Source organism: Hyperolius riggenbachi, chromosome 3, assembly GCF_040937935.1.
Source record: "Hyperolius riggenbachi isolate aHypRig1 chromosome 3, aHypRig1.pri, whole genome shotgun sequence".
Lineage (NCBI taxonomy): Eukaryota > Metazoa > Chordata > Amphibia > Anura > Hyperoliidae > Hyperolius > Hyperolius riggenbachi.
This window is the reverse complement of record NC_090648.1, coordinates 451,413,918-451,441,778: the sequence shown is the minus strand read 5'-3', so window position 1 is coordinate 451,441,778 and position 27,861 is coordinate 451,413,918. Positions and strand designations below refer to the sequence as shown.

The following is a 27,861-nucleotide window of genomic DNA, read 5'->3' as shown; positions in this document are numbered from 1 at the left end:
TAGGTATGGTACAGCAGGCAAAGGGTGTATGACAGTGCACCTGATTGGCTGACAAGCGTCTGCTGGCCAGATAGAGGCAGGATATTGCTCTGACTGGAAGTTAGCAATTGTGTTTGTTGCAGTTGGCATTCAGTTTAGAGGTGGTGGGGTGAGTTCCCTGGAGGTGAGAGGACCAGGGCTTGCCCGCACTTTCCTCTAGGTGTCGCATGGTGGTTTGGGGGCCCCAGTGAGTGAGAGAGACCTGGGGCCCCTGGGCTGTCATGTGGACCAGTGTTTGTGATTTTAAATTTTATTTTTTCCACCTTCTACGATGCGGTTGACAGGTGAGTGGTTAGGGAGGGGACCGTGTGGGAGATGTGCCTACACGGGGCGTCCCTGTTAAACGACGCAATTCACGATTGCGTCCAACCGAAGCCTCCCACCTGAATGCTAATCTATGTAATTCCTGCTAGGTATGGTACAGCAGGCAAAGGGTGTATGACAGTGCACCTGATTGGCTGACAAGCGTCTGCTGGCCAGATAGAGGCAGGATATTGCTCTGACTGGAAGTTAGCAATTGTGTTTGTTATGGTAAATCAGCCCTGGCCTCTAGGTATACATATTGTATACTACATATTGTATACTAGGCCACCTCTTGTTTCCTCCCTATTCCTTTAGATTGTAAACTCGCTCAAACAGGTGGTCTATCGCCCTCGTGTGTCTTGGATTTTGATATACATTTTGTTTATCATGTTACATTTATTTGTCATTACTGTGCCTACCAATTCCGTGTTATGTACTGACTATATTTTGTGTCTACCATTGTCTGTATTATTATGTACCCCATGTTTGTTTCTTACTTTAGAAAACAATAATAAGATTAATAAATGTTATAGGTCGAGAGCAATTTCGGGTATATTTATGCGATAAGTACACTAATAAAAGGTGTTCTGATCAGGCGCTACAGAGTTAAAATGAGACATACAGTTAATGTGCCAGGAGGTTAAACCATTTAGCCATCTGGAAACAACAGCTTTCCCGTTTAAGATGACCCGTTCTGACATTCACTTAACCTAGCGGTGATGCTGAATTTTAATATCCAACCTTGGGAACGATTTTACTTCCGCAAAATGTCATAAAAATCCTCGCTCGTGCCGGGCCTGCGGGGTGCAGGGACGAAATAAATTGCGGGATCTGGTGCTCTGTTTGTTTTGGTGTCTGGCTAAATTATACTCAATTACCAGACCGATAATAGCTGCAAGATATTCATTAGAATTCATTACCAGCTCAGCAAATCATTGCGAGTTCGCTGGCCAGTATATCTTGCCTTTGTTATAAAAAATAAAATAAAAGAAGAAAAAATTAAATTTAAATGAAGCAATTCCCCATCTGCAATTTATTGTGTTTTAATCTCATTAGGTATTTCAAAGACAGAGTGCACATTTACCCCTTTGTGATGGCTCGCCGCTGAACGCTACGCTGGGAAGCGCGGCAGTGACTAATAGCCTGTACATGAACGCCTGCCGAGTACAAGAATACGCACCAAGCCCGTAAATATTCATGATGAACGTATGATTTTTCGAATGTTGTTGTTGCCTGGTTCCAGAAACTGTAGTGCTTCTGATTTTGTGATCGATTGGCTCCATGTGGGCTGAGTGTTATTTTATCAGATATTTATGGCGTAATTGTGCAAGCGCAAATCCAGGTTGCCCCCCTGATTAATGATGCAGCTATTATAATCCATTATGTATTTTTCCCTGCAGAAATCTGAGAACCTCTTGCCTGTCTGCTGTTTATAACCACATTGCCATTAAAAGTAGTTGTATACTCAGGTCGGTTTCACACTGCCGACCTGCAGTTATAGTGCGGTGCGATCGGCTGATCGCACCACAACGCCAAAAAAAGCCTGTGGAGATTACTGCAGCAGTGCGCAGTAATCTCCATTCTGGCTGAAGGCCAAGCAGGAAGTGACACTCTCCAGCGCTCACTTCCTGTGGGTGAAAATTGAATTGTGCAGAAGTGTATTGAAAAAATACGCTTCCGCACATGTGCACCGCCACGCAACCATCATAAAATAAAAAACATGCTGCATCGCCATAGCCTTACATGACTTCTGGTTCGTCGCACGTCGCCGTGCATGTTGCCCGGCAACACATTGTTGCTTTTGCGGTGAATCGGCAACTTCGAGTGGAGCACATTGCATAGTACAAGGTATGAAAAGCCCCATAGACTTTCATTGGCATAGCATAGGCCAGCGCAATGCACCAGTGTGAAAGGTGCCTCTACACTTCTGTGGTTTTGCATGTCACTCATACCCACCACTGACATAGGGACCCATAAAAAAGATTAGCCTAGTCATTGGTTCTGAAACCTACCCCCATTACTTTGGGTGGGTGAAACCAATGATCTCTGATTTTTTTATTCTTTGTTTTTTTTGGGGGGGAGGTGTTATGCGTATCCACTTCCTTCAAGAGTAGTGATGGTCCTGTCTAGGAGAACTCATGGAGAAGCATCTGATCAGTTTGGTCAGGTGATAGACATGTAAGTCTCTGATTTGCTAGTCATGATCATGTGCTGCAGGACCAAATGATCACAGCAAATCAGAGTTTTGCAAATCTATCAGCTGATTAAACAAATCACATGCTTCTCTCCATGAGTTCTCCTAGACACAACCATCAATATTGAAGAGCAAATTCAGTCTAAAAGACACGTTTCACTGTCAGTCTTCTGCTATACTGCCTGCTGCTCTTTTTCTTTCAAATCGCTCCCTGAGCCCCATGTACAATGGCTTCCAGAGCATTGCCCCACTTCCTTGCAGAATAGTGCCATGGCACTTTCTCTACTCGAGATAGACAGAGGGAAAAGAGTGGGGTCATGGTGCCTCCAGCAGTATGTAAATGCCAGGGCCTGCTGAAATAAACTGCAAGTCTGCTCATATGTGGCCACCACTGTTTCTCCAAGGGCTTAAAGAGACACTGAAGCGGAAAAAAAATTATGATATTATGATTTGTATGTGTAGTACAGCTAAGAAATAAAACATTAAGATCAGATACATCAGTCTAATTGTTTCCAGTACAGGAAGAGTTAAGAAACTCCAGTTGTTAGCTCTATGCAAAAAAGCTATTAAGCTCTATGACTTTCAAAGTCGTGGAGAGGGCTGTCTTCTGACTTTTATTATCTCAACTGTTAGTGAACAATTTTCTTTTCCTCTGGCAGTGGAGAGGTCATTAGTTCACAGACTGCTCTGAATTAATTATTTTGAATGCTGAGTGTTTTGTAATCTGCACATATTAGAGAATGATGCAATGTTAGAAAAAACACTATATACCTGAAAATAAAGATATGAGAATATTTTCTTTGCTGCTAATCTTCATAGTACACAAACAATTCATTATATCATATGTTTTTTTTCGCTTCCGTGACTCTTTAAGCACCCTATAAAACACTTTTTAGCGTAATAAAATAATAATGTATTTTATAGTGCTTAAAGGAAGCCTGAAGTGAGATGGATATGGAGGGATATGCCATATTTATTTCCTTTTAAACAATACCAGTAGCCTGGCAGTTCTGCTGATCAGTCGGGAGTCAGCAGTGTATGATACCTGAAACAAGCAGGCAGCTAATCATGTCAGATTTTTGTCAGAAACACCTGATCTGCATGCTTATTTAGGGTCTATGGCTATAAGTATTATGCATGGTACACACAATGCAATTTTCTGTCAGATTGGCGGTCAAATCAATTTTTTCAACAGGTCCAATCTTATTTCTGATCGTTTTTCTGAACGATTTTGCGTAGAAGTGGTCGAAAAAAATCAATCAGAAAGACAATCGGAAATCAGAATGGACCTGTCGGAAATAACCGATTCGACGCCAACCTGATGGAAAATCGCATTGTGTGTACTAGGCTGTTTAGTATACAGAAGATGGCATAAAACAGATCAAGTGGAAGTAGAGCTGGGCATACAATTTTAGTGCCCCATCAGCGGGGCCGGGGAAGGGGGGGAACGACGACGACAAAGGCATCCAAATGTTTGCAGAGGGGCCCAGTGATGTCTGGTTACACCCCTGTCTGCAGTCCGAGCTCTTAATGTCTTCAGGTTTGCTTTGAATGAAACTTGTAGAGGAAAAAACTGCCCAATTTTGGTACTTACCTATGTAGAGGGAAGCATCTGGATAATCCAGGGGTCCCACTCTACCTCATCGTTCCTCCGCTGGGCCCAGCCAAAAACCTTGGACAATCACTTGTTGGTGGCTCACGCACACGCAGTACTACGGACACACTCACTGAGTCCGATCTGGTCCACCTGCGCAGTAGTACGAAACCCAGTCAGGCTTGGCTTTTTCCACCTAAGTCCTAACTACTGCCACCGTGCCACGCTTCGGTGGTCCCAGTGCTGGATCAGCCTGGTGGAGAAGGACGAGGGTTGCTCCTCCCAAGGTAAGTATCTAAACTGATAGTATGCAAACCTCACACATTTCCTTTAACCTCCCTGGAGTTTAATTTCTGTGCAAAAAAGTGATCCAGTTAATTTTCATAGCTTTTTTTTTTTTCCTGTGGCTTGCCAAAATGTGTCAAGCAAGGGTCTAGTATACAGTGCAGGAGAGTATTAACGTGTATGCACGTCAATACTGTTCACAGCATGTTTTGTATTGACGTGTATAACAAGAATGCCCCTATGGGGTGCTTACCTCAGGAGGGGGAAGCCTCTGGATCCTAATGAGGCTGCCCCCATCCTCTTCACCCTCCGGAATCCAGCGCTAGCAGCTCTCGAACAGCATGTGGCAGTATTTACCTATCTGCGTGAGACGCCTGCGCAGTAGAGCAGACCCGATCGGGCTTGGCTATTTCTGCCGGAGTCTGAGGGGAAGGCTTGGTAAATATTGCTGTGCACTGAAGCCCCTACTGCGCCTGTGCCACCTGCCGACAAGCTTTTTGGGGGCTGATAGCGCTGGATCTCCAAGTCTGAGGCTAGGTGCACACTTAGCGGAAATGCAAGCGTTGCGGAAAACGCATATTTTGCCGCTAATGGAAGTCTATGGACCGCAGGAAAAAACGCATATGCATTTTGTATGCGTGCGTTTTTAAAAACGCTGGTTTTGTCGCATATGTAAAAACACATCAAAAACGCACATAATGAAAGTCATTGGAAATGCAATGGTATGTGTTTTTCATGCATTTTTATACGCATTTTTTTAAAAATTGTCTTGTGATGTATTTCCGCTTCCTGTTGTTTACCTAGTTATTTGCAGAAAAAAATTGAAAAGCGCATGAAAAACGCATACAAAACGCAGCCTCATTAGAATCCAGAGGCTTCCTTCTCCCAAGGTAAGTACCCCACAGGGGCACTTTTTTCCTTACAGGTTCACTTTTAAGTAGGACTTACACACACGCACGCACGCACACACACTTTCACATTTGTACCTTTTAGATAGTTCTAGAAACAAGTAAAACAAAATTAAACTTTATTTAATTGATTCTAAAATAGACTTTCTTGTGCTAGTAGCAGGGTATAAAATAATAATCAGCAGCTGCAGGATTAGGAGAGGGAGGAAATGCAGCGTAGGCAAAACATACACAATACTGGTATTGGAAGACGAGGAGATTTTGTTCGGAGCAGTGCAGAGTGTCTGCGAGACACAGAACTGGTCTATCTGCATTCGCCTGATAAGACTGCTGTGGAGAGAGAGAGAGAGAGGGAGCGGGAGAGAGAGGGAATAATTCCTGTCGTCTTGTAGCGGGGAACAGCAATGCAGATCCTTCCATCATTAAGCTCATCCCTTTCACACTGTGTCACAAGACGGACACGTTTCCGCCTCTTCGCCGTCCTTGTGTCCGAGCCAAGGAACGCCATCACCCGCCTCGTTTTATAGGGAGTAGATGAGGGACTTCAGTCTTCACTGTAAAACTGTCAGGGTTCCTGTGAGAGGAGGCAGCACCCAACGCAGGCTTGATTATAGTGCCACAGAGATGGAATATAGTGGTCCGAGTCCATTTAGGCTTAGTGAGATTAGAGTAAACACGCTATGAGAGAAATATGGCGGCTGCCAATGCTGACATCCTTCTAAAGCCATATTTCCTGGCTGCCAAGTCAATATTCTGAATAGAATACTTGGTAAGACCTTATTCAGACAGATTGTTTGGGAAGTGGTCGCCTCAGAACAGCCACCAGAAGCCGCATGTGTTTGGAAGCAGACATGTAAAGCAGCTGACAGGTGAAGTCCAAAGCGCAAACAAAAGAAAACACTGGTCACCAGTGTGAAATGCTCCAATATTTTTAATCGATCCGGTACAAGAAAGGTTACAACACAAGAGAGTCAAGGGATGGCCTAAAAGCCGTTTCACGGGTCTCCCTGGTTCGTCAGAACCCCTGGGCAGGGGCGTAGCAATAGGGGGTGCAGAGGTAGCGATCGCATCAGGGCCCCAAAGGGTCTTCCCTCAATTACAGTATTAGCTCTCTATTGGTCCTGTGCTCATAATAATCACTTCTATAGATACTTTGAATAGTGGTAATCATTAACAAACTGTTCCCCATCCCCATTCTTGCATCTCTGACACTGTAGTTGACATTGGAAGGTTTTGGCGTGCCGTATCAATTGTTATGTATAGAGTGCTTGGGGGGCCCTATTGTAAAACTTGCATCGGGGCCCATAGCTTCTTAGCTACGCCACTGTCCCTGGGAGACCCGTGAAATGGCTGTTAGACCAATCCTTTATTCATTTGTGTTGTAACCTTAATTGTACAGGATGGATTGAAAATATTGGAGCATTTCACATTGGTGCCATCTTTTCCTCTATTTTTGTGCTTGGGACTGCATCTTCATCTGTGAGCACAGTGTGATACCAGTGTCTATCTGCTGGGCTGTAGCAGTCAGCATTCATTTTATTCATTTTTATTAATTTTAGGATCTAAAAGCGGTACAATTTTTTGCACCCTTTCAGACCCTAAAACCTGGAAAAAAATGATGCTGCTAGGGAGATCTGCAGCAGCTCAGCACTCACTCACCTACCTCCCTGGGATCCAGTTTTCCCTCTGTGCTCCGGGTGGCGCTGTAACTTTATAGTAAGATTGCCGGCTGTTGTCATGACGACAGACCGCGATCTCACCAGGGGGAAACAGAGCCTTGGAGGAGAGGAAGAAGAATGGCGGTCGACATCAGGATCCCACTGGGAGGTGAATGAAAAACGCCCACTGAGCACATTGCTCTGCATAGACCTCTGGTGGCTACCCTGAGTTCAGCTCGGTGTTACCGCTCCTGGCTTGTTTTTACACCCCGAGCTGTACTCATGATTACCGCTAAACTGTAGTTATAGTGGCTGAATAGAGTACTGGTTAAGGGCACTGCCTTTGACATGGGAGACCAGGGTTTTAATCCTGGCTAGGGTCAGTACCTATTCAGTAAGAAGTTCAAGGCAAGACTCCCTAACACTGCAGGGTGGCCTCCTGAGCGCGTCCCAGTGGCTGCAGCTCTTGAGCGCTTTGAGTCCGACAGGAGAAATTAAAATTTTATTATTATTATTAAACAGGTTAAGTGCCGACATTTTGCTATTTTCTCGTGTATGGTACAGCTGACAGGTGTTCTTGAACAGTGTGTGCGTGTGAAGCTTGGTATAAGCAATAAGTGTTTTTTTTTTTATTGATACACAATCCAGTATCATCCAATCACCAATCATTGTTTCAGAGCCACACAGGGTCCCCTTTTTCAAGGTATGGAGCATATAATTAAAAAGGCTATTATAAACTAGCTTCTTTTGTTGCTCAGCAGTAGAAACTGATATTAATAACACCTATTACACTGGCTATTACACTCCAAGAATACAAACACATTTATTCACAACTTATTTTTACAGACACTGGATGTACTACACTGTGGTTATAGCTGGTAATGGATCTTTTACATGTAATAGACTGTTGTTGCTAAATACACATTCCAACAAGAACGATACATGCTATCTTGCAAAATGTGGTATGCCCCATATAGCCACACTCCCTCATTGAGCATTTGGCAGGAAATGAGAAACCAATGAGGGGGTGTGGCTATATGGAGCATACAATATTTAAGATCCAGTGTAATAATATTGATTGGCTACCATTTTGCATGGCTGGGCCTTGATTGGCTGCTCATCTTAGCTGTCATAACTGTCACAAGTGTATTGCCATGACGGCGGTGGTCATTTTGTTTGAGATGGTGATCTGATCACATCTCGATCTTGATCCTTGGCGTTTTTTCAAAGACTTTTTGAAGCTATTTCTTTTTAAGAAACTCAAATAACACCAATGAGTTTCTCTAAGCTTCCTCGTGGCCAGTCAGGTCCACATGTGGGGAAAACCATCACCCACAAGAGGAAGAGGGAGCCTGAAAAGGCTCAGAGCAGTAAGGACCCGGAGAGTGGAGGACAGTCCATCAAGAGACCTGCTATCTCCATCGGTGACTTCAGAGTCCTTTCTATTCTTGGACAGGGAGCATTTGGGAAAGTAGGGTCAGGCATTAGGCAGGTAGTGTGTGCGAGGGGGGGGGGGGGGTTGGAGGTTAGGGTTAGGCATTAGGCAGGTAGTGTGTGCGGGGGGGGGGGGGGGGGAGTTAAGGTTAGGCATTAAGCAGTAGTGTGTGTGTGTGTGTGGCGGGGGGGGGGGGGTAGGGTTTGGCATTAGGCAGGTAGTGTGTGCGGTTGGGTAGGGTTAGGCATGTAGTGTGTGCGGGGGGGTTAGGATTAGGCAGGTAGAGTGTGCTGGGAGGGAGGGTTAGGCATTAGGCAGGTAGTGTGCACCGGGGGGTTAGGGTTAGGCAGGAAGGATGTGCTGGGAGGGAGGGTTAGGCATTAGGCAGGTAGTGTGTGGGGGGTTAGGGTTAGACAGATAGGGAGCTGAATGTGGCTATGACAGAGTTTCCCTCACACCAGTGCCCCCCGGCATGTACACCCCCACTAGAGCAGTATATGGAATTGATTGTTATACCCCATGTGCCCCCTGGCAATCACCACTGCATATGACAGGGAGGGGGACACGGATATCACCGCGGAAAACCTGGAGACAGCAGTACTCAGCTGCTTTGAGTGACATTTCTCGCAGAGAGCACCACAAAAAATGAGTTTTCAGCATTAAAGGGGCAAAAGGGTGTTCTCTTTCTGTTTACCTTCTTTATTGTAGCCATTTGGTGCTATTCCTGAACTATTCTGCTTTTACCCCTGTGCCTAGTAGTGAATGCTAGTACACTCATTACAGGGCTGGAGGAGGAATGGAAAATAGTAAGACACAGAACACTTATATCACACTTTTCTCCTAGTGGACTCAAAGCATACTCTATAAGCAGTAGAGTGTTAGGGAGTCTTCTTGCCCAAGGTCTCCTGCTGAATAAGTGCTGGCTTACTCAACAGGAAGAGGTTAAATTCGAACCCTGGTCTCCTGTGTCAGAGCCCTTAACCAGTACACTATCAATCTAATGCTTAGTGTACTGGTTAGTAGGTGTGGCATTTCCTACAATTAGCTTAGAGTCGGATCAATAATTGTTACCTGTTTTTTTAGGTAAAAGTTGGGGAGTCGGCCTATACTAGAGTCAGTTTATACTCTAGTATATACAGTATGGTAGTTGTCATTCTGATTATTATTTCTTTAAAAATTATTTTTCATTTAGATAGCACTCTTACATCTTCTGTAGTGCAGTACATAGTACAAAACAAATAGTGAGGACCATAGACCCATGAGGAGTTAAAAACTCTGCACAATCAGGATGTACAGTAATACAAACACGTACATATATAGTTGATGTGACATCACCAATACTGGTGCATGTTCATATGATAAATTACAGAAGAATAAGAAACACTAGGAGAAGGTCCCTGTCCTTGCAAGATTTACCTTCGAGGTTACACCTTATAGGGAGCCATATCAGGGGCTAAAAAAAAAATTCTGTACCATGTTAGCCATTCAAATTTTGTAGGTAGAAAAATCCAAATTTTGTAAAAAAATAATACTTTTTAATGGCTAGCTAATATGTTAAATTATGCAAGTTTAAATGGAAATACTATATTTTTGTACTATTTTGTGCTCCAAACTACAAACTGCACCTAGCGGTTAAAAAAATCAGGGGAAAAAAGTACTAAGCCTGGTGCGTCTAAAGTGCAGGGGCGTCTTATGCACCTACACCGCCCCCCGCTGTCTCTTAAAGCCCCATCTACACCATACAATTCTTTGTGCGATCCAATTACGATTCTATTTACAATCTGATTAAATCCGACATGTCCGATTGGGATTCAATTCAATTCAATTTGCCATTGTTTTGCAATGGCAAATCGAATTGAATCGAATCCCGATCGGACATGTCAGATTTAATCAGATCGTAAATAGAATCGTAATCGAATCGCACAAAGAATCGTATCGTGTAGATTGGTCTTAAGTCACACTGCCCATCTACGCAACACTACATTAACATCTGCTGCCCCCACCAGTTACATTGCTCTACACAACACACTGCACTACACGCGTACATCAAAAAAGGGCGTCGGGAAAAAAGGGCGCGTGGTGTAAACGATAAGCAGTATTATCATTTATAAAAATATTGTGTAGAATTTCGTTTACAAATAGTGTTTTAAGAATTTATAAATCATTAAATAATGTGTATGAAATCGACAATTCTTAAAACGTTAATCTTCCCTGTTTCTAAAGTGAAACTTATAATTACGTTTGTTAAAAACCCTCCCTGTACCTATCCCTAACCCCTAGACCCCCTGGTGGTGCCTAAACCTAAGACCCCCCTGGTGGTGCCTAAACCTAAGACCCCCTATGGATAATAATGTTTTACAAACATTAATAAATAAAAAATTTAAATAAAAAAATGTAAATAATTTTTGAGGGTGGATAATAATGTTTTAGAAATGTTTTACAAATAGTGATTTAGTATCTTTATAAACGTTATTGGTCACGGGCTCATTTTGTAAAGTTAAATCATCACAAGCACAGTTATAAAACCTTAAAAATCTCCGGGCGCCGTTTGTAAAACGTTAATAATCTCCGGCGCCTTTTTTTCCCTGTTCGGCGCCCATTAAACGATATTTATAATGGGAGTGAATGGGGCGCCCTTTTTGTCCACTTGTCTCATGCGCCCAAATCTCCTGCTTCCGCACTACACTAACCCCTGCTCCTCTACCAGCTAAGCTACACTACACTACACTAACCTCTGCTGCTCCCACTAGCTAAGCTAAGCTGAATGAAGTCTAGTGTGGTTGTCCACTTAAGGACCAGAGACCGCTGGTACAAGAAAATGCCAAATACTGATGAATCACCGCACATAACCGCTGCTACCGCCGTCCAGGCCACCCACTCTGCCGTCTCTATGACGGCAGAGCTCTGTGAGTCTTTCAGGAGTTGCTGTCGTTGGCTCCTGACTGTTTGATCATTGTAAGCCAATGCGAGTTGCTCACATTGATGACAGGGTCAAGAGACAATGAAATTGGCTCCTGACCGGCTCACAGAGCTCTGGTGTCATAGAGATGGTGGGGAGACAGCGACAAGATCGGCAGGAGCGGCGAGAACGAGCGGCGGCTGGGGGACTGTGACGTAAAAACAAGATTTATTATTCATCAGACACTATAAACGATAACACGTTTTGCGGAGCACAGTCTGCTTCATCAGATCAAATACAAAACTGTCTTTATACAGTAGACAGTAAGTGTAGAGCACCTAAAAGCTTTTAGGCGCTCTAAACTTACTGTCTACTACAGTATAGAGACACTGTTTTGTATTTGATCTGAGGAAGTGGACTGTGCTCCACGAAACGCGTTATCATTTATAGTGTCTGATGAATAATAAATAATTTGTTTGAAATTGGCATGGCCTGTCCTTTTAGAGGTAAGCCATTTTTATTATTTAATATTTATTATTATTTTTAGTCACATAATATAGATATACCCTTTTCTCTCCCAGTTGTTACAGCACTAGATGCTTCCTTAGCGCCTGATTGTATTTTGCAAAATGGCAAGAGCATTATAATTTACCTGCAAGCACCATCGAGCATAAAAGCAATCACGGGCTAGGATGTACAGTTAACAATAAACCACATTACGCAGAAGCTCTTGGTAAGCAGAATTGTCATTCACTGTTCTGGCTCCCAAAGCCGCAAGCTCAGAGCCAATCCGCTTCTGTAAATGTTAGCTGCCATTGATTAGATTTTAATGAGCACTAAATTCACCACTAACGTCTTTTAATGACATTTGCAACATTTGTTTACTTTGGAGCCACCAGGTGGCGCAGGATTCATTTCCTGGCTGCGTTCAAAAGCACACGTCAAGGTGATCGTCTAATTTAATAAATTAAAAAAATCTTAACTCACCAGTTTGGGAAACGTTTCACAAAATCAGACTGATTTTATACTTGTGTTACAGAATATTAATTGTACATCTGTTGTTGTTAAAATTGTAAAGTGTAAAATGGGCAGCAAAGTGGCGTAGTGGATAGCACTCTCGCCTTGCAGTGCTGGGATTCGGATTGAAAACCCAGCCTGCGGTACTATCTGCATGGAGTTTGTATGTTCTTCCCGTGTCTGTGCGGGTTTCTTCTAAGAATTTAGTTTTTTCTCCCATATTCCAAAACATAGGTAAGTTAATTGGCTTCCCCCTAAATTTGCCTTAGACTAGAAAGGACATATGACCAGGGCCGGTCATATTACTGTAATTACTGTATGTATTTATACTGTAGCACAATTTTCTTAGGGCCTGTTTCCACTATTGCGGTGCGGAATCGCTGCATATCACCGCGGACAAAATCGCATGCGGATGCGATTCCGCATGCGGTTTTTGCCGCGATTTCGCATGCGATTTCGCATAGGCAGGGTATATGAGATTTTAACCATGTCACTGCCTTTGTCAATTTACATTACTTTCAATGCGAAATCGCGGGAAAAAACGCATGCAAAAAACGCATGCGACTTCCCTATTAAATACATTGCCTGCGATTCGCCTGCATTCCACACGCAGGCGAATTCTGCAGGGTCTACCGTGCAGAAAAATCCTGCACAGAAAAACGCAAATGAAAACTGACAAGTAGAAACAGTCCCATCCACTTGTATTGCTTATGCGAATCCGCATGCGTTGTCTGCATGCGGATTCGCGCTAGTGGAAACGGGCCCTTAAGCAGTGTACAGCGTACATAGTCATGTCACTGACTGTCCTCAGAGGAGCTCACAATCCTATCACTTCCATAGTCTAATATAATGTCCTCCCATACTATTATTATGTATTTATAAAGTACTGACCTCTTCTGCAGCACTTAACATAGTCATGTCACTGGCTGTTGTCAGAGGAGCTTACAATCTAATCCTACCATAGCCATAGTTTACTTTAGTATAATTGTGGGATGTGGGGGCAAATATAAATACCACAGCCTGGTACATTGCCAGTCTGTGTTCTGTAATGCAGTCCACCATATACAGTGGTAATATACATGTGAAGGCTCTATTTAGACTCCGAAAGGGGGGGGGGGGGGGCGGTTGGAGAAATTTGGCCTTGGGTGGTAAAAGGTACAAATCCGGCCCTGCATGAAATCACACTCTACCTCTCCTGTGCAGGGCTGTTAACTGTCAGAGGAGACAGGATAGGTTCGGCGGGATGTTTTTCTCCTCTTCCTCCTCGAGCAGCCCAAGCGTCAATGCCACTTATCAAGGAGAGGGGCGGTGAGCACTTCTTGTAATGTGGGACCAGAGAGAGGGTAGAAAGCTGAACTTGTATGTCTAGGTAGCGGGCTGTGGTTCGTTCACAAGACACACTAGTTCCAGCAGCTGTAGGAGAGCTCATCCAGCCTGCTTCAGCAGCCTGCTGCTAGCCATGCCTGTGCAAACTTTTACTGCAGAGCGGGCGGGCGGGCGGCCACGATGGAACGGACTCTGACTGCAGGGGGAGAGGCAAGCAGAGAGTACTCGCTCAGGGGAAGAGTGCAGGTTGCAACTGGCGGCCGCGGGCGGAATTAATGAATGAGAAGGATGGCCTCATTGTAAATGCTCTGTCCTACTGCGCACATTATTACCTCAGCCACCCCCAAATAATGATGAATTTCTGGCGCCCTAGGCCATGGCCTAGGTGGGCTTGCCAGAAATCCGGCCCTGCATATGACTATGGCAGGGATTCGATTGTGAGTTCCTCTGATGGACAGTTAGTGACAATACTACGTGCAGTAGAATCCCTTCATAGTAAACTCCAAAGGGACCAGGCATAGTGGTTTACTATATTAGAAGTTTATTATATTAGAAATTGTCGTATTTAAGCACGTAACATCTGATCTGCATCCTTGTTCAGGGTCTATGGTTAAAAGTATAAGCGGCAGCAGGACAGCCAGGCAACTGGTATTGTTTAAAGTATTCCTGAAGTGACATGATGAGATAGACATGTGCATTTACAGTGCCTAGCACACAAATAACTAGGCTGTGTTACTTTTTTTCTTTCTCTGCCTGAAAGAGTTAAACATCAGGTATGTAAGTGGCAGTTCCTGTCTGAGTCAGGACTGGGGCTGCCTACAGTGTGTCACTGATAAAAAATTACAACTATAAAACACTTTACTAGCACAAATTGGCTTGTGAGAGCAGGAAAGAGATAAAAAGGGTCAATAGTTCATAGATTTAAGCTCTAGCATACTTTAATGAATGTGTCATTAAACAAAAATAATAAAACAGTAAAAACTTAAAAAGTAGATTTAACTATAAAATAAAAATTTGGAATATCGTAACCCCTTGCCGACCACATAACGCCGATTGGCGTGAACGCGGTGGCAATCCCAGGACCACTCCATGCCAACTGACAGTGCAGGGTTTTGCAGGAGACCTCACACATCTCTGCTTGAATGACGTCCAGCCGGTAGGAGAATGTTAGACGGCAAAACCGCCTTCTATTTACTCTGTACAGTGCTGCGATCTACGGCAGCGCTGTACTGGGGACAGCCATGTGACACGACTGTCCCCCTGGGCAGCAGAAAAGCGATCCACTGTCATAGGCTGAAGCTTTTAAAAAAGCGAAATTTATTGTAAAAATAAACAAAGACATATTTGTAAAAAAAATAAAAAAATAAACATTGGGGGGCGATCGCAGACCACCAACTACAAGCTCTGTTGGTGGGCAGAAAAGGGGGGGGGATCACTTGTGTGCTGAGTTGTACGGGCCTGCAGCGAGCCCTTAAAGCGATCCTTAAGCCCCACCCAAAAATGAGTTTTACTCACCTGGGGCTTCCAATAGCCCCCTGCAGCTGTCCGGTGCCCTCGCCTTGTCCCTCCGATCCTCCTGTCCCCGCGGGCGGCCACTTCTGGTTTCGCCGCCAGGACCCGACAGGCTGGGAACGCGAGTGATTCTTCGCGTTCCCAGCCACAATAGCTCCCTCTATGCTGCTATAGCAGCATAGAGGGCTGCTATAGCAGCATAGAGGGAGCTATTGTGGCTGGGAATGCGAAGAATCACTCGCGTTCCCAGCCTGTCAGGTCCTGACGGCGAAACCGGAAGTGGCCTCCCGCGGGGACAGGAGGATCGGAGGGACTCGGCGAGGGCACCAGACAGCTGCAGGGGGCTATTGGAAGCCCCTGGAGAGTAAAACTCTTTTTTTTTTTTGGCTTAAAGAGACACTGAAGTGAAAAAAAAATGATGATATTATGATTTGTATGTGTAGTATGTGTATGTGTATGTGTAGTACAGCTAAGAAATAAAACATTAGGATCAGATACATCAGTCTAAGGGCCCTTTTCCACTAGCAATCGCAATCACAAATCACAAACGCCAGTGATTGCGATTGCGATTTTTCATTAATTCTGTTATGCGATTGCGATTTGCGATTTTCATTTGCATTGTATTATCATTGTAAAAATCGCTCCAGCAAGCGATTGCGATTTGCGATTAGCGATTTCCAAATCGAATCACTGTAGTGGAAAATACTTCTCATGCTTTCTATGATAAAGTAACAACCCTAGCGATTTAAAAATCACTAGCGATTTGCGATTTTGCGATTCAGCAATCACAATCGCTCTAGTGGAAAAGGGCCCTAATTGTTTCCAGTACAGGGTGAATTAAGAAACTCCAGTTGTTATCTCTATGCAAAAAAAGCCATTAGGCTCTACGACTTTCAAAGTCGTGGAGAGGGTTGTTTTCTGACTTTTATTATATCAACTGATAGTGAACTATTTACTTTTTCTCTGCCAGAAGAGAGGTCATTAGTTCACAGACTGCTCTGAAAGAATCATTTTGAATGCTGAGTGTTGTGTAATCTGCACATATTAAAGAATGATGCAATGTTAGAAAAAACAATATATACCTAAAAATAAAAATATGAGAATATTTTCTTTGCTGCTAATCTTCTAGTAATTATTCATAGTACACAACCAATTCATTATATCATATATTTTTTTCGCTTCAGTGTCTCTCTAAGGTTCACTTTAAAGCTACAGTGGCCTAATTTCTAAAAAATGGCCTGGTCACTAGGGGGGTTTAAGCACGTGGTCCTTAAGTGGTTAAAAAAAATTTGTAGGAGAAGGAGGATAGATATAATTGTATATTTCATTAGTTTATTTTGCACCTCGGGTGTCCTTTAAAAGCAAATTTATATAGCAGCTCTCAGTTCAGGTGTCCTTTAAAAGAGAATTCCCCAGTTAATTAATTAGAAGTATTCTGCAAAACATTTCTGTTTTGCAATTTTGAATATGCTTTTCCTTTGCTTGATTAAAAACATGCTTTTTTTTTTTTTTTTTTTTTTTTTTTTTTACAATGAAAAGTTTATGTGTCACGAGTTAGTTTTAACACACTTTCAGTTCCAGTGCACACCAAAACCGCTAGCAGATCCGCAATACGCTAGCGGTTTTGGGAGCTGATTTCAGAGCGATTCTAGGTATGTTTAGAGAGGTTTTCTAAACATACCTAGCGGTTTTGCGTGCGTTTTTGTGTAGCAGATTACACATATTGTTACAGTAAAAGCTGTTACTGAACAGCTACTGTAACAAAAATGCCTGGCAAACCGCTCTGAACTAGCGTTTTTCAGAGCGGTTTGTGTTTTTCCTATACTTTACATTGAGGACGAAACGCTTCCGAAAACCGCAAACGCGCAGCAGGAGGCGCGTTTGCGGCTTGGCAAAAACCGCAAACCGCCGGTGTGCACCATCCCATTGCAATACATTAGCCAAGCGTTTTTACAGGCGGATGCGGCCGGCGGATCGCTCCAAAAACCGCTCGGTGTGCACTGGGCCTCAGAAGGTTTTTCCGAAGCTCCTGCTGGGTTAGCAAAGACCCTATTCTGTTGTTCTACAGCTCTTCAGATCAGTCTGTCCAGCAATCTCTCTCTCGAGTTCCCTGGACGTGATCAGAATACTGATTAAAGACAGAGTGCTAAGAATATTTAAGAGTGGCAGATAATGAGCCACTTTCTTCTGGGTAAATGTGTGACTGACAACTTTAATTTCATAAATCACCCTCTCTGTGCCACTGTTGCCAGGGGTGTAATCACAGGAGAGCAGCCCCTGCAACCACAGTGGGGCCAGAGCTGTAAGGGGGCCCCAACTACTACTTCAATCCCTGATAAAGGGGTCCATCCTTTACATCAGGTGTTTTTGTGGCTACACTTGTTATGGGTGTGAATAGTATGTTGGCCACACTTGTTTTATGACTCCTTCAAGATGGGCCCCAAGGCTGTGAGGGCTATTAAAATGATATACGCTACACCGTATTAACACATTATTATAGTAATTATCTATTTATACTAGCGGAAGAGCCAGTGTTGCCGAGGTATGTATTTGGCTGTTGTTGGCTCTGCCCACTTTTTTTAGCCATGTATACCTGAGGTGACGTTACATGATGTGATAGACATGTGTATGTACAATGCCTGGCACACAAATCACTATGCTGTGTTCCTTTTTATTCTTTCTCTACCTCAAAGAGTTAGGCCTCCTTCACAGTGTGACTTTAAAGTCGCACATTAGAAAAAGTTTTAACGTGGACTAACGCACAGCAATACTAAGTCTGTGCAACATTCACACTGCACACATTGCATTTGTGTGTAACGTGTAGCATTATTAGAAAGTGCTACATGCTGTGCGTTATACACGTTATTAACTGCGGTGGACTGTTTGCACATGCTCAGTAATGACCTGGAAGCATACTTTTCATTGCCTGTAGGCCTACTGTATGCAACGTTAACAGGGCATATAGTTGCGTTGTGACATTTTTGGGACGTTGCGTTGTTAGTTTGCGTTGCGACTTTAACGTCATATCAAAATGCAACGTCCCACTGTGAAAGTAGCCTTAAACATCAGGTATGTAAGTGGCAGTTCCTGTTTGAGTGACTCTCACTGATAAGAAATTGCAACTATAAAACACTTGGATACAATTGTTTATTTTATTAGTTTATTTTCACCTTGGGTGTCCTTTAACACACAGACATTCAATGACCAAGTCTTCTGGTTCCTCTGCATGAATTATTTCAATTTTCCTATAGAAATGAAACAAATATGATTGGCTGTTTGTGGCTCCGTCCCATTTCTTTTCTGGCTCTGCCCCCTTTAGTTAATTTAAACCCCATTCACTCAATGACTGACTGTACCAGGTTTGAGGCCTCTGCCATCAATAGTGTAAGAATGGCAGCACTTCAGTCTATCTGGACGACTATAATTGTCCAGATAGATACCACTCAAGTCTAACTGGGTGTGTTATAGCAGGGGTGCGCGCACTTGAGCACGTGACCTCCACTCTTACCCAGCTGCTTTTCCATGTTCGGAATTGCGGAAGGGAACCGAGGGTTCCCCGAACCAATTGCAGTGCCTGGAATGAATGGACATGACCACGATCAGGGGCCAAGGCCATTCATAATAAAGTATCAAAACAAAAGTTAAAAAAGAAAAGTTAAACACTTCCTAGTAAACCAGCGTAGTGTTCCTAGCACCATCTAGTGGCAAAAAATTAAATTACACACAGCACACATTTTTAATAATAACAATAATAAAAAAATACAATTCATTCCTTCCCTACGGAGGGCAGATCACAGCTCCCGTTGCCTGCAGGCACATCAAAGGGGAGACCCGCTGGCGGCTGCAGGCACATCAAAGGGGAGACCCACCGGCGACTGCAGGCACATCAAAGAGGAGACCCACTGGCGACTGCAGGCACATCAAAGGAGAGACCCGTCAAGAGGAGACCCACTGGTGGCTGCAGGCACATCAAAGGGGAGACCCGCCAGTGGCTGAATGTATGTGCCTCACTGCTGTTCTGCATGGAGGGGAGCACTGGAGGGGGCCCTAGGTGTGTGTGTGTGTGTGGGGGGGGGGGGGGGGGGTGGGTCGCCCTGATGCTGCTTGAGGAAGTGGCGTCACCTGGCATCATGGGCAGCCCGGGGTTGCACACACACATCCAATTTTATATATACGTAGATAGATCTGGCATCTTTAGCAGCATTTTACAGAGTGCGTAGTCATTCCACTGACTGTCTTCACAATGTACCGTAATATATACCATAGTCATGGTCTACTGTCCTACCATATTATTTATGTATTTATATGGAACAAACATCTCTTACAGCACTTGAGAGAGTACATAGCCATGTCACTGACTGTCCTCGGAGAAGCTCACAATATAATATCTACCATAGTCATAGTCTAATAATGTCCCTACTATTGTGTTAGGCCAATTTGGGGGGTCCCATTAACTTAAGAGTATGTTTTTGGAATGTGTGAAGAAAGCCACAGAGATAGGGAGGGTATATAGTCGTATGCTGGGAATACACCATGAGTTGTTTTTTTTTTTTGGCAGATAGATGGCTCAATAGATAATTTCTGACAGGTCCGATCTCATTTCAATCTTTTTTCTGATCAATTTTCTCATAGAAGTGAATGGAAATCGATCAGAAAATTGATTGGAAAATCGATTGGCCAGTAAATCTGGTGAAAAATCTCATTGTGTATTCCCAGCATAAATGCACATAGCTGCTTGCTAGAAATATTACCACTGTTACATGAATAAACCCCCTTATCTCTTCTTATCTCTTAACCTATGATTTATATCTCCTTATCTGACTTAAAGGGAACCTGAAGTGAGAGGGATACGGAGGCTGTCATGTTTATTTCCTTTTAAGCAATGCACATTGCCTGGCTCGATTCTGCAGGCGATTCTCTTATCTTCTGCTCGTTTTTCTTATCCTTTTTCATTTACTTCTATCACAAATCGAGCGGCGAAAGGATCGAACAGGAGATCGGACACGTCGTAAATTATCTATCGAGCCATCTAAATGGCTCAGAAACGAACCATGTATTCCCCTCATTAGACCCTTCTGACCAGAAAGACCAGCACGACTGCCAGGCAACTGGTATAGTTTAAAAGAAAATAAATATGGCAGCTTCTATAGTTCTCACACCTTGGGTTCCTTTTAACTCATGTTTTATTACTTCTTGGGGGAAATTCACTAAACTACGGTAACATGTATGCAAGCAACGTGCACATTGCATGTATAACACAAGTTACACAGACTACATTTCTAAAGAGGAACTGTAGTCAAAATAACATAATTAGTAAAATTGCTTTTTTTTTTTTACAACATTAAAGTGGTCTGAAAGTCAGCATTTCTACTTTGCTCTAAAATATTCCTTTTTAGCAGAACATCACTGAAATGGTTAAACAAAGCACTTTGTCCTGCTATTCAGCTTTAAATCCGCATCCAAACTGGAGATAACAGTATCTTTGTTTGCATTCCAATGTTGTTACAATGTGTGTAAACACAGTGTAACAAGTGAAAGGGTGCTCTCTGTGAAGCTCTCTGTGCTTCAAGCACACAAACAGCTCAGAACAGCTCATTAGAAGAAGTTTGAATAAAATGCAATGGCAGGTTTCAGGACAAGATAAACTATGGAAACTTGTAATTTGTAAACAGACAATATTACTTATACACAAAAGCAAATATGATAACTGTATGAGTAATACAAAGTAGGAAAACATATTTTTATTGAATGTTATGTCGGAGTTTCAGACCACTTTAATTTTTACATTATTTAGTCAGTATTTGCCAATTTCAAAATCATTTCTCTCCCTGATTTACATTCTGAAATATATCATAGATATCTTTAGTACTGGCAGTTCATCTCTGTGGACTGTTCGTTTACTGAGAGTTCTCAAGCCAGTAGAAAATAATACCTGGTCTCCCAGAATGCCCGGGGGGAGGGAGGGGCAGAATTCCACATAGCTAAACAGTCTAGGCAAAGCCTCAGTGGGAGAGCGGGGCTACATACCAATATACAGCAATCCAGGGACGGGCCGAGGCAGAGAGGCTCCAGCCTCAGGGTGCAGTGTAGGACGGGGCGCACAACTCAATCATTCATTCCCCTTCTGTGTTTGAAGCAGAGAGAAATAAGAAAAGGTGTTACATGGAGATTAAGGTGTAGGGGGTTGTTGGCAGCACAGATTTGCTGTCAGATCGATTTATTCCAACATGTCCGATCTGATTTCCGATCGATTTCAGACCGTTTTCCATTCACTACAATAGCAAATCGATTGGAAATCAGATCAGACATGTTGGAAATAATCGATCTGATAGTAAATCTGTCAGAAAATCTAATATTGGCTTTAGTCAGAAGAAGTAAAAATGGAAAATGCCAGGAACAGTACACTATATACATTTAACTGAAATCAAAATGTGGATGTGAGAATCCGCTCAGCTGCCTGCGCAGGCAGGCAGCCTTTTGACCATTGTTTAGGTTTGCTTGCTGCAGGACTCTGGAAAGGAGACCCTCTGTCAGTTGTGCAGCTTGTGTTGCTGAGGGATTTGCATACATTAGTCATGCAAATCCGTTACCTGCCTTCTTTTGATGACTGGCACTATAAAAGCATTCTGCTCCCAGAATGCTTTGCTGGACATTTCCCTTCCATGGTCTGTTCCTGATGGACACTGCTGGAGTGTCAGCCATTGCTATCTAGTATAGTTAATTCCTGGGGGTTGCTTTAGGCTCCCCTTCTAGCCCAGTCAGGTTGTATTATCTGTTTTGCCTGTTCCGTCTGTCTTGTGTTTGGATCGCACAAGCCCTAGCGTTAGCGGCTGTGGATCCTTCTGATTGAGTCTGGAGTGTAGGTTGGAACAGCGGTTGTTTCTGCCTACCTCATCTGTTCTGTCTGCCGTGTGTTTGGATCGCACTCGCTCTGGCGCTAGTGCTGGGGATCCTTCTGTTCTGTCTCCTGGGATCGCGCTAGCCACTTTTCGCTAGCGCTGGGGATCCTTCTGTTCTGTCTCCTGGGATCGCGCTAGCCACTTTTCGCTAGCGCTGGGGATCCTTCTGTTCTGTCTTCTGGGATCGCGCTAGCCACTTTTTGCTAGCGCTGGGGATCCTTCTGTTCTGCTACTCTGTACCTGGATCGCGCTAGCCACTTTTCGCTAGTGCTGTGGATCCTATCTCTCGCTTGTCCCTGTTTTCGTGTGTCTGTCTTGTCTGATTCGAAACGCTTGCTGTAGGCTCGGTGAGGTAACCGTTAAGCAAGCGCTCGCATTCTCTGTTTCGTGTTTGTCTGTCTTTGGTTAGTTAGGCGTGCTTGTCTCTGTTGTGCGTAACACGCGGAGACCGCGAATGAGTGCGGTGTTCGCGTTCAGCTAGCATTTGTTATTTTCTTTATCTTTCTCTTTGTATGATTTGCTGTGCCTTTGCTACCCTTGTGCTCTGTCCTGCTCAGTCTTGTGTCGCTATTGGCAATCGCCATTCTTGCGATTTCGTTTCCTACTTCGTTTCCGCCGTTGTGTATTCGCCGTCGCTGGGTGGCGACTAATTTGGTGGGCACACATTGGTTCTGTCCTTTTGCTCTGTTCCCTGTGGGCTATCCAGCCCTGCCTGATTGTTCCTTGTCCCGGATCTGTGCAATTCCCATTTGGCATCTGTGGCTGTACAGCGGCTGTGTTCGCCTGCACTTCACAGCGCCATCTGCCGGTGGGAATTGCCCTCTGCGGGTGCATAGCACCTAGCCTGGGTGTCCGCAATAATACGCTTGTGGAGGAAATCCGCCGCGCTTGTGGAGGAAATCCGGAGACTATTTCACAATCGTTACAGTGGACAGTATAATACATATGTTATGTAAGTAGAACAATTTATCTACTTATATATGTGTATATATGTTAATCTTGATGTCATTTCCTCCCTTACTCTTTTTTTTTCCTCCTAGAAACTGCACTGTCATATCTAGCTTGCTTTGTAAACATATGTGAGCACAGCATAGATCATATTACAGCAGCTTCTTTCTTCTCAGACTCGTGTCACACTGAACTGCCCTCAGCCAATCAGTGAGGGGCAGGAATGTATAGGGGAGATGACAAGCTTCCTTCTTGTCGACAATGTACCAAATAGAGCAAGGCTGACTGAGATAAGATTTATCACAGAAGAAATATTTCTGATTGTATTGGAATGCTTGCAACGCAGGGTCATGATGTAGACTACATAATAAACACAGAGCAGTGGGTGAATGGAATTTTATTTTGTGGCTGACAACCCCACTTTAACAAAGTGATTTGTAGCTGACTGTTACTTCCTACTGAAAATCATTTGCAGTTACTGAAAACAGATGATTTGTGGCAGTGATTTATCACTGATGTTGTGCTGCTCTTGTGGCATTAGTCTAAAAGAATATGAAAACAAAAAAAATGGGGGAAAACGAGTTGTTTACATAAAGCAATTTTTAGCTTTGTGTTCATTTTTGCGATGCTGCAATGATTCTAAAGCTTTTACTGAGGAACTACAAGTCCAAAGAAACCTTCCCAGTCAATGATCTCGGCAGGAATGTTCAGCTAACACAAGGCTGCTCAACCTGGATCATCTATTTTCCCCGCGTAGCACAGAAAGCCACATCCGGAGATTATGGAGCGGTTACACGCGATTCACATGTGGAAAATGGCGAGAAAATGACGTTTTGTTACTCTCCAGAGAAACACTTAGCACAGCGGGTATCTCAGAATCCCTCTGTGACCTCCAAATATCTTCCCATAGATTTGCAGCAGCATTATGCCTGAATACGCTTCCCTCCCTCTCTACCCTGTCCTTCTCTGTCTCTCCATTGTCTTGTGCCATCACACCCCACAATTTCCACCCAGTCATTTATTCGCCTACATTAAATAAAGGCTTCTGGAATGGACATTTGGGCTCGCACTAAAGGCCGATCATAAAATATCAGTATTAAATACTGATATTTACTATAAAAGTGTAAAATATTGATAGTAAATACTGATATTTTACTATGGCCAAACCTACTCTCACACAAAGCCCCCCCCCCCCTGATGGCTAGCCCTAATCAACCCCCCCTTCCGACCCCTGACCCCCCCCCGCATATGCCACCTGCCTGATGCCTAAAATTAACCCCCCCCCTACACAAACTACATTCCTAATGCCTAAAACTAACACCCCCTACCCGGACACACCTACCTAATGCCTAAACCTAAACCTCCCCCCACACACACTACCTATCTAATGCCTAAACCTAAACTCCCCCCACACACACTACCTACTTAATGCCTAATCCTAAACTCCCCACACACACACTACCTACCTAATGACTAATCCTAAACTCCCCACACACCACACTACCTACCTAATGCCTAATCCTAACTACCCCCATACACACTATCTACCTAATGCCTAATCCTAAACTCCACCCACACACACTACCTACCTATGCCTAATCCTAAACTACCCCCATACACATTACCTACCTAATGCCTAATCCTAAACCCCCCACACACTACCTACCTAATAAACCTAAACTCCCCCCACACACACTACCTACCTAATGCCTAATCCTAAACTTCCCCCACACACACTACCTACCTAATGCCTAATCCTAAACTCCCCCCACACACACTACCTACCTAATGCCTAATCCTAAACTCCCCCCACACACACTACCTACCTAATGCCTAATCCTAAACTCCCCCCACACACACTACCTACCTAATGCCTAAACCTAAACTCCACCCACACACACTACCTACCTAATGCCTAAACCTAAACTCCACCCACACACACTACCTATCTAATGCCTAAACCTAAACTCCCCTCACACACACTACCTACCTAATCCTAATCTCCCCCACACACACTACCTACCAGGGGCGTAGCAATAGGGGGTGCAGAGGTACCCATCGGGGCCCTTGGGCCAGAAGGGCCCTGAAGGGCCCTCCCTCAACTACAACATTAGCTCTCTATTGGTCCTGTGCTCATAATAATCACTTCTATAGATACTTTGAATAGTGGTAATCATTAACAAACTGTTCCCCATCCCCTTCTTACACCTCTGACACTGTAGTTGCCATTGGCAGGTTTTGGTGCGGCGTATCAGTTGTTATGTATAGAGTGCTTGGGGGGCCCCATTGTAAAACTTGCATCGGGGCCCACAGTTACTTAGCTACGCCACTGCTACCTACCTAATGCCTAAACCTAAACTCCCCCCACACACACTACCTACCTAATGCCTAAACCTAAACTCCACCCACACACACTACCTACCTAATGCCTAATCCTAATCTCCCCCCACACACACTACCTACCTAATGCCTAAACCTAAACTCCCCCCACACACACTACCTACCTAATGCCTAAACCTAAACTCCACCCACACACACTACCTACCTAATGCCTAAACCTAAACTCCACCCACACACACTACCTACCTAATGCCTAAACCTACCCCCCCCCCCCACACACACAATACCTCCCTAATACCTAAACCTAACCCTCCCCCCCACACACACACACTACCTCCCTAATACCTAAACCTACCCCCCCCCACACACACACACAATACCCCCCTAATACCTACCCCCCCCCCCCCCCACGCACACACACAATACCTCCCTAATACCTAGACCTAACCTCCCCCCCCCCCCCCACACACACACACACTACCTCCCTAATACCTACACCTATCCCCCCCCCCCCCCCCACAGACACACACTACCTTCCTAATACCTAAACATACCCCCCCCCCCCACACACACACACACTACCTCCCTAATACCTAAACCTAACCCCCCCCCCCACACACACACACACACACACACACTACCTCCCTGATACCTAAACCTACCCCCTTCCCCACACACACACACACACACACACACACACACACACTACTTCCCTAATACCTAAACCTACCCCCCCCACACACACACACACGCACACTACCTCCCTAATGCCTAAACCTACCCCCCCCACACACACACACACACACTACCTCCCTAATACCTAAACCTACCCCCCCCACACACACACACTACCTTCCTAATACCTAAACATACCCCCCCCCCACACACACACACACACTACCTCCCTAATACCTAAACCTAACCCCCCCCCCCCCCACACACACACACACACACACACACACACACACACACACTACCTCCCTGATACCTAAACCTACCCCCTTCCCCACACACACACACACACACACACACACACACTACTTCCCTAATACCTAAACCTACCCCCCCCCCCACACACACACACGCACACTACCTCCCTAATGCCTAAACCTACCCCCCCCACACACACACACACACTACCTCCCTAATACCTAAACCTAACCCCCCCCCCCCACACACACACACACACACTACCTCCCTGATACCTAAACCTACCCCCTTCCCCACACACACACACACACACACACACACACACACACACACACACACACACACACACACACACACACTACTTCCCTAATACCTAAACCTACCCCCCCCCCCCCCACACACACACACGCACACTACCTCCCTAATGCCTAAACCTACCCCCCCCACACACACACACACACTACCTCCCTAATACCTAAACCTACCCCCCCCACACACACACACTACCTCCCTAATACCTAAACCTAACCCCCCCCCCCCCCACACACACACACACACACACTACCTATTTTCACACCCCCACTATCCGCAGTGCGATGCGATGATCGCATTGCATCCGTGCCTCCTCCCCCCCCCCCCCCCCCAAAAAAAAAGAAAAATCTTGGGCGCTGCAAAATACTGGCATTTGGGCACCCGCATTGCATGATATACACCGGGTGTTGTACAAGCGCCTGCTATTTACCAGGCACCCAAATTTCCGTGCCGGTGCCCAATTTCCAATATTTTGTATTGCCACCTATGGCGCTGCCCAATTAGTCCACTAGCCGCATGCGCCCTTTTTTACTGTTTCGATGTATTCATTCTTTGAAAATGATACTGCAGCCATTTGCTGGTTTCTGTGGCTTTTTTAACTTCTCTGTTTAATTAACATTTTTGGGGTGAGGGGCAGTGGGGTTGGGCGCCCGACTGCCACTAAAAGGGAACTTGAAGTGAGAAGTATATTGAGGCTGCAGTATTGATTTCTGCTTAAACAATACTAGTTGCCTGGCGTCCTGCAGTTTTCTTTGCCTGCAGTAGTGTCTGAAATATACACCTTTAAGTGGACCTGAACCCTTGCATGAGACAGAAGGAAAACAGAGAAATGCACCCTGTATGTATTTAGAGAGTTTAGCCAGTCTAATTCCCCTCATCTGTGACTAATCACAAGTGTAATTTGACCTTTTAACTGTGTCAGTACAGAAATTCGTCAGTACTTGGCAGAGCAGCTAATTTGTAAACACAGGATGTTATCCCTATGTCTGCTTCCATGAAAACAGGAGACATAGGAAGGTGGAGTTGAAGTGTTTAGCAGGAACTGAATGGAGTAGGTCTGCCATAGGAGAGCAGGACAAGACTGACAGGACATATGAAGGTGGAGTTGGAGTGTTTAGAAGGAGCAGAATGGAGGAGGTCTGCCATAGGAGCAGGGCCGGCCCGCTCATGAGGCGGGGTGAAACATTTGCCTCAGGCGGCACATCTGGGGGGGCGGCACCCGCCTGTCCGTGGAGGAAAAGCGGGCAGAAAGGGGGTATTGG

At 44.5% G+C, this 27,861-nt stretch overlaps 1 protein-coding gene across 3 annotated transcripts in view; it reads left to right on the top strand.

Annotated features, from left to right (window-relative positions):
• Positions 1-27,861, top strand: part of TMEM178B (transmembrane protein 178B) — a 575,441-nt gene that overhangs the window by 6,595 nt on the left and 540,985 nt on the right. Inside the window, exons 2-3 of one of the 3 annotated variants that reach the window (XM_068272990.1) lie at positions 1,399-1,529; positions 5,220-5,305. The gene's annotated coding sequence lies outside the window, so the exon portion shown is untranslated. Of the gene's footprint in view, positions 1-193; positions 324-1,398; positions 1,530-5,219; positions 5,306-27,861 lie in introns of those variants that run through there. The other 2 variants (XM_068272989.1, XM_068272988.1) reach the window with 2 other exon arrangements.